Genomic DNA, 19,092 nt, shown 5'->3' with positions numbered 1-19,092 from the left:
GAGAAAAGTGCATAGTTAACTGAATCATAACATCACAATTATGAAAATATAGTTTTCTGAATTTTTTTTTTGTAGTTACTCAAACTATGCATTAGTTTAAGTAACTATTGATAAATAGTTATATCGACTATATTTTAATAAATATGTTTATGTTATCGTGTTAATCGAACGGAAAAGATATTAGGTGACTGAAAGGTTTTACGGACAACGTCTCAGATAGCTAAACTGGAAGAGCCCTTAGTTCGTAACCAAAAGATCCGGGTTCGATTCCCGGTCCGAGCTATCCGAATTATTTTTTCTGTTTTTTGAATTAAAGTTAATCAAGATGGCTATCAAGCTGATATTTAACTGAAAATAGTTTAAGTAACTATCTATTGGGGTTCAATATAATAAATAATGTTAGGTACAAGAACTGCAATTAAATAGTGGTGATGCTATTTAACTAAATTTTCCTAGTTCAGTTGACCATATTTTTCTCTCAGTGTGTAAACTATAGATAAATAATATTTTGTTTTATTGAATAATGACTTTGTTAAATTGCACTGTACTTTCTTAAATATTGACGTTTTTAAAGATATAAGCTCATCCTGATGTTACACTCATCAAGAAAGCTTTCATTTGAGTACCCACATGCATTTTTCATATATTTTTCATATATACATATATATATATAATATATATAAATATATGAAAAAATTGATGTGGGTACTCAAATGAAAGGTCTTGATGAGTGTAACATCGGAGTGAGCTTATATCTTTAAAAATGTCAATAGTTCACAAAATACAATGTCATTTCTTAACTATTGACATTTTTAAAGATATAAACTTATTTCGATGTTACACTCATCGAGACTTTTTATTTAAGTACCCACATGGCATTTTTTATATATTTAATATATATGGTATTTGTGAAATATATAAATATATAAAATGTATGAAAAATTGATGTGGGTACTCAAATGAAAGGTCTTGATGAGTGTAATATCGAAGTGAGCTTATATCTTTAAAAATGTCAATAGTTCACAAAATACAATGTCATTTCTTAACTATTGACATTTTTAAGATATAAACTTATTTCGATGTTACACTCATCGAGACTTTTATTTAAGTACCCACATGGCATTTTTTATATATTATATATATATATATATATATATATATATATATATGGTACTTGTGAAATATATAAATATATGAAAATTGATGTGGGTACTCAAATGAAAGGTCTTGATGAGTGTAACATCGGAGTGAGCTTATATCTTTAAAAATGTCAATAGTTCACAAAATACAATGTCATTTTTAACTATTGACATTTTAAAAGATATAAACTTATTTCGATGTTACACTCATCGAGACTTTTTATTTAAGTACCCACATGGCATTTTTTATATATTTAATATATATGGTATTTGTGAAATATATAAATATATGAAAAATTGATGTGGGTACTCAAATGAAAGGTCTTGATGAGTGTAATATCGAAGTGAGCTTATATCTTTAAAAATGTCAATAGTTCACAAAATACAATGTCATTTCTTAACTATTGACATTTTTTAAGATATAAACTTATTTCGATGTTACACTCATCGAGACTTTTTATTTAAGTACCCACATGGCATTTTTTATATATTATATATATATATATATATATATATATATATATATATATGGTACTTGTGAAATATATAAATATATGAAAAATTGATGTGGGTACTCAAATGAAAGGTCTTGATGAGTGTAATATCGAAGTGAGCTTATATCTTTAAAAATGTCAATAGTTCACAAAATACAATGTCATTTCTTAACTATTGACATTTTTTAAGATATAACTTATTTCGATGTTACACTCATCGAGACCTTTCATTTGAGTACCCACATCAATTTTTCATATATTTCATATATTTATATATATATTATATATATGAAGATATCAAAAATATATTAAAAATGCATGTGGGTACTCAAATGAAAACTCTTGATGAGTGTATCATCGGGATGAGCTTATATCTTTAAAAATGTCAATAGTTAAGAAAGTACAGTGCAATTTAATATAATTGAGAGATGACCTTGTATCTTGCGAACTTTTGACATTTTAAAGATATAAGCTCATCTCAATGTTACACTCATCAAGACATTTCATTTAAGTACCCACATGGAATTTTCTTTTATATTTTATATATATGAAATTTGTGGAATATATAAATATATAAAATATATGAAAAATTGATGTGGGTACTCAAATGAAAGGTCTCGATGATTGTAATATCGGGGTGAGCTTATTTCTATAAAAATGTCAATAGTTCACGAGATATAAGGTCATTTTTAAATTATCTATTTAGAGATAGATAATTTTTGAATGCAGCTTAAATACTTATCATAATAAATTGACTATCGGTGAGAATGAAATGAAACCTTGAAGAGGCATAAATTCAAGTTAAGACCTTTGCAATGACACTAATTTAATAAAGATTTATTGAATTTAAAAATAATAAATTTATTAATTCAAGAAAATTTTTTCTGTGCAGAGATATTAATTTGATCGAACGATTATTGTTGATAAAATTTCTATCCGGTAACATAAAACTCGATAAATTCGACAGATTAAACTGCAACTCGTGACAGAATTGCGGACTGTCATGTCCGGATGATCCAGGACGTGGTAAAATGAAAAACAAGGTTTTTAATTAAAAGACATAAATTTATACTTTGGTATAAAAAATAGATATGATAAATTTAGAGTGACGTATGATTTGATATGAGCTGATGAACGATTTGCAGCATCTGCATTGGTCGAACCATCACGTGGATTCCCTGGACAGTGCCGGTGGGGGTGGAGGCGCCGCAGGAGGAAGTTCCAGCCAGGGTTGGCCCAGATCCTCGAGACCTCGAGTTAACAGTGCAATCGACGTCGCTGGATTTTTATCCCAGGTGAGTCGTACTGTCTAATCATTTTTTTTTTTTTTTTTTTTTTTTTTCGGGTACTCAAAATTTCAATTATTTTTTTTAATCCTCAGAAACGATTAATTTATTTTTGCGAAATCCGATCAGGGAGATTTAAATAGATTTATTTTAATAATGATCTATTTTAATAAAAATTTTTTTTTATTTAGATATAATACACTAAAAAAAAATTAACTTGAATCAAGACAAAGAATTTTTTAATCAAATAAATTTTTTTAGTTCAAGAAGTTTTTTCTTTACATCAAAAAAATGAATTTAAAATTAATTACTTTGCTTTACTTTAAATTATTTATTTTAATTAAGCTTTGAATTTTTATTACATTTTTTTTACTGATAATAAAAGCTTATAAATCATTAATTCTTAGACGAACGGAATTTGTATGCTGAGTTTATGAGTAATTGGGGTATAAAGTTGATTTATTATTCTGAACCCAGTCACATCAACTTTTGACGCCGGTATAAATTTTACCGGCGATATTTTGTGAGCGATAAAAAAAAAACTTTATACCGATTGATTATTTCGACACTGGTTGATTTTAATGGAATAAATGTAGTGTGGATCGTTGAAATTGAAACGAGTGATAAAGAAATAAAATTTTTATCTTTTTTTTTTATTTTTGCCATTTAATTTCTTGGCATAATAATAAAAAAAAGACCATTCGGCAGCCGAAATGGAAGTAGATTTCATCATGAATAGAAAAAAATATAACGAAGATTGTATACAGAACTAGGGCTTTTAACTTATATGCAATCGACAAAAATATATATCGACGGACAAATACTAAAACCAGTGCAATAGCAAATTTCATAATTGGCATAGGGGAATGGGGCATAATTTTGAGACTACACATATGACATGGTACTCACATTAAAGCTTATTTAAAGAGCTTTCGGATGCAATTTACAGAATTGCAATAAGTTATCCCATTCAAAAGTTATTCGAGTTCGAAAGTGAAGAAATATGAATTTTTATGATTTTCAAAATTTTGAAATCCTGGTATTTCTAAATTACTTGACCGATTAAGCTCATCTTCGAACTTGACTTTGGTATTTATCTGTAGAATAAGTATGTTGAGTTTGGTAGAAATCCGTTGTAAATTGGCGACGCTATCGTCCTGACAAGCCGCGTTATATCCCATATATATATAAATATATATATATATAAATACATACATATATAAACTTTTGAACCATATGCATTTTCTGAATTCGCTTGACGAGCTGAGTCGAAATATAGCAAAATTTTTCAAAAGTTCCGTCATGAGGACCAATGCAATAGTTAGATTTCTATGAAATCTACTAAAAAGCTAATTAAAAAGCATTAGAATTTTTTTCAGTACTTGTAAATATTTTAAATTTCTTCTCTTATGGAAAATTAACAGTGTCAATCGTTTTGAATTTTTTTTTCTAACCAAGAAGCTTAAAAAAAAATTAGGAAAACGGTTGACCCTAAAAGGCATCCCTGCAACTTTCCGCTAACTTCATACCTAAGCGCTCAACATTTTACTTATTTTTGTTTTGAGCTCTTCTGAGCTCAAAATGTAATTTTGTGTTATTTTCAGCTATACGAGCTCAAAAAAAAAATCTTTTGTGTGCTCTTGACCTCAAAAGTTTGATAGAAGTTTCATAAAACATTATTTTTGGAATTTTCAAACTGCAATAACTTTTGAATGAATCAACCGATTTTGTTAAGGTTTACGGCATTCAACGCAGATTTTTTAGATTTTTGAACAATCTTAGAGCGTGAACTGCTCAGACTAAAAATTTTATAAAAATTCTAAAAAAAAAAACTTTTTTTTCAATTTTCTCCGACAACGATATCTCACGAACAAATCAACCGATTTTAACCGAATCGATGGCGATCAACGTAGCTTTTTGAGGTTAAAAGCTCATTAGTTTTTGAAATCGATCGGTCGAACCGTTCAGAAGATATTCCAAAAAAACGAATTTTTGGAAATATTATTTTGAGATTTCTCAAAATTTATCGGCTCAAATTCTTTAAAGTAGTATCAGAAATCTAAGAGCAATGAAACCCTTTGGAATGCCATTTATTTCGATCAAACCAGATGATCCGTTTGAAAGTTATGAAACACGGAAAAAAGAAAATTCGAAAAATTACAGTATATGGGTGATTCTCTGTAAGGACGTCTTAAATCTGTCCAAAATTGTCCGACCAAATTATTTTTTGATTTTATTAGAAAAAATTAACAAGGGCTACAAAACTATCAGCTCAATTATAATAAATAAACAGCCGAATTAATTTTTGCTTTTTCGATATTTTGTGTATCTTTTGCCATATAACATGACAGGGGACTGATTTTACCAAATTGAGAAAAATCAAAACAAACTATTTCAATGCATTCAACTTTTTAAGTTCTCAATGAATGTTTACATTAATTAGAATAATATTAAGACTTATGGATCGAATTTTATAAATAAATTATAAACAAAAATAGCTGCCAGGAGACTGAGTTTTAAAGTGGCCCAGAAACATATTTCCAGTACAAACGGTGCTTTGACACTAAATAAAATGACGATAAAGCGCTAACAGCCCTATGGTTATTAACTCAAGGCTAGTTAGATCCTTATAAATCTTACAAAAGGTAAAATAACACGCTGGATTTTTTTTTTGGCTTTGAACTTCTGGCAGGGGACTGATCTTAAAATGCCTGGGACAAACTTTGGTTTAATGAATTTAATGAAACAAATTAACTTTCGGTACTTTTTATTGAAGAAGATTGTTAGTTAACTAATCAAGTTTATAAACATTATGGATCAAATTATATATTATTGACGAATAACTTAAAATTTAATCTTAAAGTTTTAATTTTGGGACTGGGACAGCTCAGGGGACTGACATTTCGGTGGTTTACGAATTTATAGCAAAAAAACCAAAACTTATTCCATTTTAGTTTTCAATGCTCCAAATAGAAATGTTTTTTTACTTTCGTAATAAATTTTTTTTAGTAACAAAATAACAATTTTTCTAATAAACAAATACCTGGGACAGCAAAAAACATCCTTACAGAGAATCACCTGGGTTCCACTCTTAATTATTCTATATACATTAAGCCACACCGTCCATCTTACGGCAAGCATTTTTTACACGCTTTATATTAGCTTCACTTGTATGTCAGTTTGTTTGTTTGTCAGTTTGTCAGTTTGTCAGTAACTCTCCGTGGGTAATCTGCACGCCTGCGGCCTTCCTTGGTTCTGGTAGCCGTTTCTCAGGCTCGCTCTTCGAAATCGAACTCTGATTCCCCGTATTTATAATATTTATAAATAATTATTTTTTTATTAGCTTCACTTGTATGTCAGTATGTCAGTATGTCAGTATGTAACTCTCCGTGGGTAATTTGCGCGCCTGAATATTTTTGATAATCAACAAATAATAGTTTAAAAACTAAAAATCACGCTTTTATAAATAAACCAAATTAAAAGTAAAAATAAATAATAGTTTAAAAACTAAAAACACGCTTTTATAGAAAACCAAACTAAAAAATAGAAAATAAATTTAAATTAAGAATAGTGTTAAAAATTTCAATAAATATAAATTAATAATAGTGTAAATAAAAAAAATGTATTTTATTTTAAAAAAAGCGTGGGGTGCTTTTTAAGATATTATCAAAATGATAATCACTCTACTCATATCTGTCAATAAAATATTTATAACTATTGACACCATGCACCTCACGCTTTTTTTAAAATAAAACTAGAATTCGAATTTGCGCGCGCAAGCGCGCGCCTGACTGTAGCATTTGCATATATTTTCATGCTTATGATATATTCGACCAATCACGTTACGAATAGTTTGATGCCACATACATTTCATCTCAATTTTATATTAGGATACATTTTTTTTATTTACACTATTATTAATTTATATTTATTGAAATTTTTAACACTATTCTTAATTTAAATTTATTTTCTATTTTTTAGTTTGGTTTTCTATAAAAAGCGTGTTTTTAGTTTTTTTAAACTATTATTTTTACAAATATAAATAATGCTGTGAAGCGGGAAAGAATAGGAGTTACGGTAATTATTACGTGAAGCGTTCCACATTCACGTAACGGGATATTGGTAGGAAAGGATTGAGAAAGGAATGTGGAGAGGATGATCTTAATTTGAGTTTATAGAATATGCGAGAAAAAATTATTAGATAGCTCGGACTGGGATTCGAACCCAGAACCTTCCGAAGACATGTCGGCTACTCTACCATTTGAGCTATCCGGTCTATACTAAATTTCCTTTCGCTTATTCTATATACATTAAGCCACACCGTCCATCTTACGGTAAGCATTTTTATAGACCTGTGTTTATTATGTGATAAAGAAATACTAATGAATTAATCACCCATATAATGTAACGTGGCGCTTCGTGATGAAAACTGGAAAAATTACAGTTTCAAATTGAATTATTACAGATTTTATAAGAATTACATAGTAGAATGTAATATTTACATTGAAAGCTCTGAATATTAAATTAAAAAATTGAATTTCGAAAAATTTTATTTCAAACTGTAATTTTTCTAGTTTTTATTACGAACGGGACCGATTTTACATTTTATTCTGTAATTTTTCGAGTTTTCTTTTTTCCGTGAAGATTTACACACACATACACACACACACACACACACACACACACACACACACACACACACACACACACACACACACACAGACACGGTGACACCATCGCAGAAATAGTCAGGGAAGCTTTCTAGGATCTCAAAACGTCGAAATTTGACGAAAACTCAATTTTCAAAAAACGGTTTAAAAAACAGAAAAATTTTTTATTTTCTTAGTGGGAAGTTAAAAAAAGATAAAATGAAGAAATGTAATAATTCAAGATTCTAAGTAAATAACATAGTTTTAATGAAGAAAAGTAATTTAAATTAGGAGAATGTCCTTGCAGAGTATTAACCAACCCCAACTTAGAAACTTATATTAGGACAAATTGAATACTTCAGTGTACGGTACATTTCTCAGAGATTTGCTAGCCCGGTTTAGTTTCAGGAGTTTGTAAGGCGATCCAATGAACTGTAAAACTTATTCAAGCTATTACTAGAACTTTAATCTTAAAATAAAGATTAATTTGAAAAGAAGAAATTAAAAAAAAATTATTTTGTTAGAATTCGCGCAAAAATTCTAAATATATAGCAATTAAGTATTTTAATAAACTACCTCAGACTTTAAAGTCGTTAAATATAAAAAATAAGCTTAATAAAAAAAAAGTATTTCAGTGGATAGCATCAATTGATATCTAATTTCATTATTACATCTTTGTTATCATAATATGCTCTCTTGTTTTTCTTTTTTCATTTTAAAATGATACTTTATGTATTAATATTAAGTCTTTTTATTGATAAGTTTTTGTTTCTCCAGGTCTATGTACAGGTGTTTTTTATAACACCTCTATAGGTGCATATTTTGTATGTATATACTAATTTTGTATCCTGGTAATAATAAATCCGAACAAAAACAGTTTCACTGTAAAAAAATCGCGCCAAGTCCACGTTCATAAGACTATTAAGAAAAAAAAAATTTGTTTTTCTTTACAAGAATATATAAAATTAAAAATTAAAAAATCCAAGTAACCGATATGATTGTTTATGATTTTCGGAAATTAAAAATTTTGTTACAAATTTAAAAATTAAAAAAAAAGTTTGGAACGTATTTAGGGTGCGCGGTTGCAAAATTAAAAAAAATTGAAATACACAATGACGCACACCAAGTACGTTCCAAAATTTTTTCTTACTTTAAATTTATAACAAAATTTTTTTAATTTCCGAAAATCATAAACAATCATATCGGTTACTTGATTTTTAATTTTTATTTTATATATTTTGTAAAGAAAAACAAATTTTTTTTCTTAATAGTCTTATGAACGTGGACTTGGCGCGATTTTTTTACAGTGAAACTGTTTTTGTTCGGATTTTAGTATTTTTTGTAATTATAATAAAAATTTACAATTGGTACCAACTTAATTAAATCTCGCGTTGGTTGCATTTTTTATAGCAAACTATCCCCTTGAAACTACAGTTTATGTAAAAATAATTCCAGCGCACCCTGGCGGGTGTAGATGCAAGCTGTGAAATATCTATTTTTAACTGTAGTTATCCATCTAATGAAGGATTACTATGCATTCTCGAATTATTTAGTCTGTGGCAGATCACTTTGCCCGTCGAAAAAAAAGTCAGGATCGAAATTTTTGCGTTGCTATAGTTTGTGCTGATTAAATTTAATAATTTCAAGTAGATTAATTGTTATAAGTGAATATAATTAATTAATAACAGTCAAATAAAGTATGAATTACTGTTATAATATACAATTTAGGAAAAAAAAGTACCGTAGAATTAATTAAAATTTTGCAACCTCAAAATACCGTTCTGCTTACAGTAAACACAGTCGGTAGTCTGGCGCTCCGTTTACAGCAGATTTGAACGGAACTTGGCGCCAGATTCTACCGAATCTGTGGATAAAAAATAAATAAAAAAAATTAAACAGTAAAATTTATCTATAGTTTTTTTACTACTTAAAAATTTTTTAATTATTTAAAAATTTCAGAACAGAAATTTTTAATAGTGTGAAAACAATAGTAGCTTTTTGTAAATTCTCTATTTGAGCCTTTACAAATTCTGAATATATGTTTTATTAAAATTCTTCGCAGAATATTCTCAAGCTAATAAACGGACTGTTTACATGCTAGTACGATAAAATCCGTAAAAAAGCTCGTTCCTAGTGCGCATAAATAAAATCTTAAAGCCTCTGAATTTTTGACACATGTTTGTTACAAATTCTCCCTAATATATTTAAACCGCCATTTTTTATTTAATATTTATTTTTATTAATTTAACTATTAGTGACAAAAATTTTGCACTGTAAAAAATTTAATTTTTTATTTTAAGAGTATTTTATTTTGTCACTCTAATACTTTTAAGAATTTATTTTAGTTCCTTATTTTTACAGTGTAGTTTGTCTTATTCAAACTTTGTCTTCTGCAACAAATTAAATTTTCGTATCTTGATAATTAGATCTATTTCTTTACAGAAAATTTAAAGAAGAAAAGTTTATAATTTAATTTTAAAACAGCGGAAAATTTTCCTTTTATTTTCATTTTCTTATACGTAATTTGAAGAAAGGACAAAAGTTGTCATTAAAATTCAAATCTTAATACGTATATTTATATTTAGAGTCTAAAGTTGATGTAGGCAAAAGAAAGTTAATTAAATATTGCATGTTAAAAAAAAATCGATATGTAATATATATAAATTTAATTACTTTGAAATTGCATATATATAAATATATGCATGCATAGAGTAATACGAAACAAAAATTACAGTTTATTTGAATATATATATTTGATATATTTATGTATATTCATATCCAACAGCAATTATATAAATTACTTATTACGATAAAGTCTATAAAAACTAATGACAAGGTTCATGTTAATTATAGCAAAACGTAATACATATTATATACGAACGAAGATCAATATTCAGAATATACAAGAGCTCTGTTATTTCCTCTACATATTTGCTCACGCAGAAACTCTGAAATTTATTAAAAAATAACTTTTCAAAGTTAATTATAAAAATTATTATTATTATTATTATTTATCGATTTTTTGAAAATTATTATAACTAGCAACCTTGCAGTCACTATGTGACTGCCGTGACTTGTAAACTATAAATAAATAAAATTTTGCTTTATGAAATAATTATTAACTTCCCGCTAAGAAAATTGAAAATTTTCAAAAATCGGGAAGTTATTGGTTTTACCCCGTTTTTCGAAAATCGAGTTTTCATCAGATCTCGACGTTTTGAGGTCCTAGGAAGCTTTCCTGACTATTCCCGCGAGGGTGTCACTATGTCTGTATGTATGTGTGTGTGTATGTGTGTGTGTGTGTGTAAGTATGTAAACCTCTTATAACTTTTGAACAGTTGAACCGATTTCATCGCGGTTGGTGCCATTCGAAAGGGCTTCGCCAAACTTAGATTTCCTGTTAATTTGAACCGATTCAGACCGATAGATTTTGAGAAATTTGGAGAAATCTAAAAAAAAGTAGGAAAAAAAATTTTTTCTGAAGTGGTTTTTTTGGGATAACTTTTAAACGGCTCAACCGATCGATTCCAAAAACTAATCAGCTCTCAACCTTGAAAAACCACGTCGATCGCCGCCAATCCGGTCAAAATCGGTTGATTCGTTCGAGAGATATCGTGAACGAAAGAAAACCAAAAAAAGTGTTTTTTCAGAGTTATTCCGAAATTTCTAGTTTGACCAATTGAAACTTAGAAATTATTTATAAAGCTTAAAAACCAACGTAGAATGCCGCCAACCGCGTAAAAATCGGTTCATTCATTCAAAAGTTATTGCGGTATGAACATTCAAAAAATAGTGTTCTATGAAACTTCTATCAGACTTTTGAGCTCAAAGAGCTAAAAAGCATAGAAAAGGTATCTTTTTGAGCTCGGAGAGCTTAAAACAATACATAGATTGTACTTTTGAGCTCGAAGAGCTCAAAAAAGCGGCCAGGTATTAACGGAATTAGCGGGAAGTTGCAGGGATGGCCTTTAGGGTCAACCGTTTTCCTACACTGATAGAAGGATTTATTTGTATTAAATAATATTTTTTAATATGTAACAAATCATTTATTAGAGACCATTTTTTAATATTAAATAAATATTTCTTAGTATTTAAAATGATTTGTTTGTATTTAATAAATCTGATATTCATTTATAAAATATTAATAAATCTTTTTAAATACTAAGAAATATTTGTTAAAGCCTAACAAATGGCTTCTAATAAATGATTTGTTAAATATTAACAAATCTTTTTAACTATAAACAAATCCTTCTATCAGTGTAATTATTTTTGTCAAATTGCACTGTACTTTCTTAACTATTGACCTTTTTAAATATATAAGCCCATCCCGATGTTACATTCATCAAGAGCTTTCATTTGAGTACCCACATGCATTTTAATATATTTTTTATATATAAATATATGTAATATATATAAATATATGAAAAATTGATGCACTGATAGAAGGATTTGTTTATATTTAATAAGTTTTATTAACTGTTAATAAATGATTTTTTAACATCATAAGATTTAATAAATATTTATTAACAGTTAATAAATTATTTATTAAATACGATTTATTAAATGTAAATAAATATTTATTAACAGTTAACAAATATTTATTAATAGTTAATAAGTAATTATTAACCCTTCAGCACTCTCGTAAAACGATTTACTATCGTTACTTGCGCGATGAGAAAAACTCTCACGCCTTATGTGGAAGCGCACGCATGCTTATAGTCCCTTTAATTTAAAAAATCTTAAAAAAAATAAATTTCTTAAAACAAAAAAAAAATTGACTTATTTAAAAATAATATTTAATAATAATAATAATACATCCAAACACAAATGCACTCTTACGGGAACCTCCGAACTGTACCGATCAGACCCGATTTTTTAAATTCTGACCCCCCTACTTTACTATTGCGATGAGAAAATATCTCACAGAGTTAATAAAATTTATTTTATTTTTTTATAGTATAGAACAATTAAGATAATAATATTGCAATCTGAAATAATATTAATTTTTTGACAGATAGAAAAGAAATCACATAGTCATTCCAGCTAAAATTTGAAAGAAAATTTGAGTTATTGATGAGCGTGAGAGAAAATCTCATAGCGAGAGTGCTTGAAGGGTTAAGTACAGTTTATTAACTGTTAATAAATATTTATTTAAAATCAAAAACAAAATTATCAATTTTCTTTTGACACTTTTTATGATCCTATAGCTGGAATACATGATAATAATTAAATTCACCTAAATAAATTAACGTTTTTAATATTTAAAAATATAAAAGATAATTATGAGTTGTGATAGAATTTGGTATTTTACAATAAACATTATTATAATGTAATATAATTAATGCAAATAATTTATAAAGATGATTTTTGTTTACAAGCAATCTTCATATCATATGAAATTGCAAGCGAAACTGTTAATAAATATTTGTTAACTATTAATAAATACTTATTAATTGTTAATAAATCTACGTTCCTCCCAAATAAATATTTATTAAATGTTGAAAAATATTTATTAAAATTTAATAAATTAAATAATTGTCTTCAAATAAATTGAATTATTAATAGTTAATAAATTCTTCTATCAGTGTGTGAGTACTCAAATGAAAGGTCTTGACGAGTGTAATGCCAGGATGATCTTATATCTTTAAAAATGTGAATAGTTCACAAGATACAAGGTCATTTCTTAATTATTGACATTTTTTAAGATATAAACTCATTTCGATGTTACACTCATCGAGACCTTTCATTTGAGTACCCACATTGCATTTTTTATATATTTTATATATATGATATTTGTGGAATATATATGAATATGTAAAATATATGAAAAATTGATGTGGGTACTCAAATGAAAGATATCGATGAGTGTAATGTCGAGATGAGCTTATATCTTTAAAAATGTCAATAGTTGACAAGATACAATGTCATTTCCTAATTATTTTTTTTTTTTTTTTTTTTTTTTTTTTATTTCAATAAACAAACCCAACAGCCTAGGCCATTAACAGGGTTAATAATACAATTGTTAGTACATAAGAAAAATAAATTTTTGATGTATAACAAGATGACTTATAGCTAGCATAGTGATTTCATTCATTTCCACTCATAAAAATTGCTCATTATTTAATAATAAGTAATTATTGCTTATTACTTATTAATTATTACCTATTAAAACTTACTTATTAACTATTAATTCATAATTTCACATCTTTAACGCCACTTAGTTGCTAGTTTGCCAAGTAACGCAGTTACATAGCCATTAGGACAATTCAACATATCAAGTGCAGGTTCCCATTGATAAAAGCGATTCACTGTATTAGAGATGCGATATATTGGCGCTGCCTGTGATAAGTTAGATTTAGCAATAGGTATGTACATTGGAGTTTGATTTCTCATACCTAAGACTGGTATCTTAAATTTAAACAGTGTTAGCAATTGAGGACAATCCACCAAGTTGTTAAATAATTTAGTTGCAAAGGAGAATTCCGCACAGATGCGTCTTTCATCGAGAGTAAGATATTCGCATTCTTTGCATAGCGTGAGATCTGCAATTCCCCGAGCCGGATAAAGTCCAGTTTTTTTCCAAATTAAAAATTTTAAAAACCTTCTTTGAACTCTTTCAATCTTAGTGGACTGTCCTGATTGAGTAGGAGACCATACTAGCGAAGCATACTCAAGTTTTGGTCTAACAAATGTATTATATAACAATTTAATGGCATTAAGATTATTAAAGTTTTTTGAAACTCGAGTAATGAACCCTAGCGTTTTCCAGGCTTCAGACATAATATTATTAATGTGCGTTGCAAAAGTAAGTTTACTGTCAAATGTTACCCCAAGTATTTTGACTGTAGTACTCTTACCTAAAATTTTTCCAGATATGTTGTAGTCAAAGTTGATAATATTTTTCCTCCGAGTGAGTGTTAATACGCAACATTTGTCAGCATTGAGTTGCAGCCCATTGTCCTTACACCATTGCGCCATATATTCAATGTTACGTTGTAAAAATATGCAATCATTTAAATTATGTATTCTCATATACAGCTTAGAGTCATCAGCAAATAAATCAAAGAAACAGGAAGTATGCTGTGCTAGATTATTGATAAAGACAAGAAATAAGAGAGGACCAAGGTTGGATCCTTGAGGAACTCCCGAAGTAGAAATATAGGGTTTAGACCTATATCCCATATAATATACAATATTTTCCCTGCTGACTAGGTATGAAGTTAATAAGCACATGAAGTGAGTAGTTAATCCTAGTTCACGCAGTCTATTAAGCAATATTCTGATGTCAACCTTATCAAATGCTTTAGCAAAATCTGCACAAAATACGTCAAGTTGTTCCCCAGCAGTAAGAGTTTCATTAGCAAGCTGAGTGAAATATACTAAATTAGTTACTGTTGAGCGTTTGGGCATAAAGCCATGCTGAAGTGGAGAGACAATGGGCTGAAACTCACTGAAGACTGTTTCATAGATATACATCTCCAGTACTTTGGAGTTAATTATTAACATTTTTTAAGATATAAAGTCATTTCGATGTTACACTCATCGAAACCTTTCATTTTAGTACCCACATGGCATTTTTTATATATTTTATATATATGGTATTTGTGAAATATATAAATTTATAAAATATATAAAAAATTGATGTGGGTACTCAAATGAAAGGTCTCGATGAGTGTAATGTCGAGATGAGCTTATATCTTTAAAAATGTCAATAGTTGACAAGATACAATGTCATTTCTTAATTATTAACATTTTTTAAGATATAAACTCATTTCGATGTTACACTCATCAAAACCTTTCATTTAAGTACCCACATAGCATTTTTTATATATTTTATATATATGGTATTTGTGAAATATATAAATATATAAAAAATATGAAAAATTGATGTGGGTACTCAAATGAAAGCTCTTGATGAGTAGAACATTGAAATGAGTTTATATTGTAAAAAATGTTAATAATTATGAAATTACATTGTATCTTGTCAACTTATGACATTTTTTAAGATATAAGCTCATCTCGACATTACACTCATCGAGACCTATCATTTGAGTACCCACATGCATTTTTGATATATTTTTCATATATACATATATATAATATAATATATATAAATATATGAAAAATTGATGTGGGTACTCAAATGAAAGGTCTCGATGAGTGTAATGTCAAGATAGGCTTATATCTTTAAAAATGTCAATAGTTCACAAGATAAAATGTCATTTCTTAATTATTGTCATTTTTTAAGATATAAACTCATTTCGATGTTACACTCATCGAGACTTTTCATTTAAGTACCCACATGGCATTTTTTTACATATTTTATATATATGGTATTTGTGAAATATATAAATTTATAAAATATATGAAAAATTGATGTGGGTACTCAAATGAAAGGTATCGATGAGTGTAATGTCGAGATGAGCTTATATCTTTAAAAATGTCAATAGTTCACAAGATACAATGTCATTTCTTAATTATTAACATTTTTTAAGATATAAACTCATTTCGATGTTACACTCATCGAGACCTTTCATTTTAGTACCCACATGGCATTTTTTATATATTTTATATATATATGGTATTTGTGAAATATATAAAATATATGAAAAATTGATGTGGGTACTCAAATGCAAGGTCTTGATGAGTGTAACATCAGGATGAGTTTATTTCTTTAAAAACGTCAATAGTTCACGAGATACAAGGTCATTTCTTAATTTTGTATCTAGAGATAGAGCATTTTCAAATGCAGCCTAAATACTAATCATCATAAATTGACTATTGATGAGAATAATATAAAACCATAAAAACCCATTTTATCATATAAATACACTGGCCACAAAATTTTGCTTATTATCTTAATAATATGAATAATAATGCTGAGATTTTTTGAACTTATTATTATTATTATTTTATGAAAAATTTTGATAAAAAATAAATTAAAAGTCAACTACGTTTACTTTAAGGAATTTCTACGTCGCCATGGTTCAACTTCGCGACTATGTCGCAAAGTACGCAGTGCAGATAACCTTCCCCTGGTAACCGAATCTTCAAATCATCAAGACAACGACAACAACGATAACGAGGATGAAAACGAGGAGGAGGAAGACCATTGCAACAGAAACTCAATACCTTCCCAGGAGGACGGGAACGAGACGGATCGGGAGTTCTTGCCATTAACAATGACAATTACGACGAACACGGAAACGAATCGAGACGAGCCAGACGACAAGACTGATGATTTTGAATCAAAACACGTAGTTAATTATTCAGAAGGTTTATTGAAGGACAATAATGCGCCGGATATTTCTATCAATCAATCATCCCAGCAGCAATATCCCTCTAGGTAATTTTTTTATTACTATTGATTAGTTTATATAGTTTAAAACATCAATTTTAAGTGAAAAAGATGAGAAATTTTGTATTCTACGGGATTTTATCACTCGCACATTTTCACTGACTCACTTTTGTACTTTGAGAAATTTCTTCCTGGGACCAAAAAATTTAAGCTTTTTTTTTTAAGTTCGAGCTTTTGTTAGTAAGTCTTGTTAAAGTTAAAATATTTTAACAAATAAGAGGTGATTTTAAAAAGTATATTTCTTCTTTTTAATAAAATTATTATTATTGTTAATTTTATATACTTTAAAACATAAAAATTGATTCAATATAAAGTTAAATGAAAAATTTGAAATTTTACGGATTTTGTTCTCCATTATAATACAGCAAGAAACTAAAAATAAACTTGTAACTTAAATAATGAATTAACGTAAAATAAGGATTTTAAAAATGAATCTCAATTTTAAAAAACCATAACACATTAATAATATTTAAGTAATGATAAAAATAGAACAAATAAAAAAGTAACTATCAAAGAGGGAAAATTAATTTAAAAAGTCCGCGAGAAAGAATTAACGTACAGCGACACCTGGACTACAATCACCGGCCTTACAATATTGGGCATAACCGTTGAACGAGCTAGTGGCGCCGCCACTCTCACCTAACAAATCGAGTACTGTTGTTATGTTTTTATACACAAGCGTCATATTTTATCTAAGCCAATATAATTTTTATAAACAAACTCCACGGATTTGGCTGATGATATTCAATAGGCGTAACACTCACCAAATTTATCAAGCTAATTCAAAAAATTGGGGTTGCTACCATAAGTTTCTTAGCCGCTATCATGTTTACAGCCATCCTTCCGCTCACACCGACTAATTCGCGTTGGAGAATTGCTTTTTTCAATAAGTTTCTTTTGTAATATATTACATTCTGTTTATAAACAGAATCAAAAGCGTCATTTTTTATAAATATCAAATTTATTTGTAAAATTTCTTCCTGATTGTATACTTTAAGGAGATCCAAGTACTCTTCTAGTGTAAAGAATGTCTATAAAAAAATAATACGCAGAAATACTTTTGTTATGCATCTTAAAATTAATTAATAACATTTTTGAGGAAATCTCCGAAAAATTCACTCATTAAATAATTATTTAATTATTAAAACATTTATTTGATTTTTTAATATTTAAACATTTAATTGACTAATTTTTTAAATATATAATTTTTTGGGAAAACAATTTAAATTTTCTAAAGCTTACAATATTAAAAAAAAATAAAATAAAACTTTATATTAATATAAAAGCGATAAAAATTAAAGAAAGGTGTTAATTCCTAAGATTCTTTGTTTAAAATTGCGCGGGCTTCGCGCGCATGCGCTGGAACCGTTCCGGCGCATGCGCAGGTCTAAAATTATGTTATAAAGATACTAACCTTTGATTTCTTCGAAATTTGAAGCTACTATAATCATTTTCTTATTATTTGCAAACGAGGTAACTTTTAAATCACTCAAAAATTATTTTTTTAATTAAGGAGATTCAAGTACCCTCCTAGTGTAAAGAATGCCTATAAAAAAATTAAATGTAGAAATACTTTTGTTATGCATCTTAAAACTAATTTTTAAATTAATTAATAACATTTTTAAGGAAATTTCCGAAAAATTTACTCATTAAATAATTAATAACATTTAATTGACTAATAAAAAATATAGCACTCTGAATTACCGGTATACACTTGACAACACCGCAAGAGTTCTCTAACCTTAAAATTTATCCACAGATTCGGTAGAATCTGGCGCCAAGTTCCGTTCAAATCCGTTGTAAACGGAGCGCCAGACTACCGAGTGTGTTTACTGTAAGCAGAACGGTATTTCTAGGTTGCAAAATTTTATTTAATTCTACGGTACTTCTTGTTCCTAAATTTTATATTATAATAGTGATTCATACTTTATTTTACTGATATCAATTAATTATATTCAATTATAACAATTAATCTACTTGAAATTATTAAATTTTATCAGCACAAACTATAGCAAGCTCAAAAATTTCGATCCTGACTTTTTTTCGATGTAAAAAGTGACATGCCACAGACTAAGTAATTCGAGAATGCATGGTAATAGTCCAATAGATGGGAAACTACAGTTAAAAAAATAAATTTCACAGCTTGCATCTACACCCACTAGGGTG

The 19,092-nt window shown here is 28.0% G+C and overlaps 1 pseudogene; it reads left to right on the top strand.

Moving 5' to 3' along the window:
• LOC123266169 overlaps positions 1-16,918 on the top strand; it is a 51,389-nt pseudogene extending 34,471 nt beyond the window's left edge.
• Positions 16,919-19,092: the final 2,174 nt, after the last annotated feature.

The sequence above is a fragment of the Cotesia glomerata genome, linkage group LG5 (genome assembly GCF_020080835.1).
Source record: "Cotesia glomerata isolate CgM1 linkage group LG5, MPM_Cglom_v2.3, whole genome shotgun sequence".
In the NCBI taxonomy this organism is placed as follows: domain Eukaryota; kingdom Metazoa; phylum Arthropoda; class Insecta; order Hymenoptera; family Braconidae; genus Cotesia; species Cotesia glomerata.
This window is presented reverse-complemented; position numbering and strand designations above follow the sequence as displayed.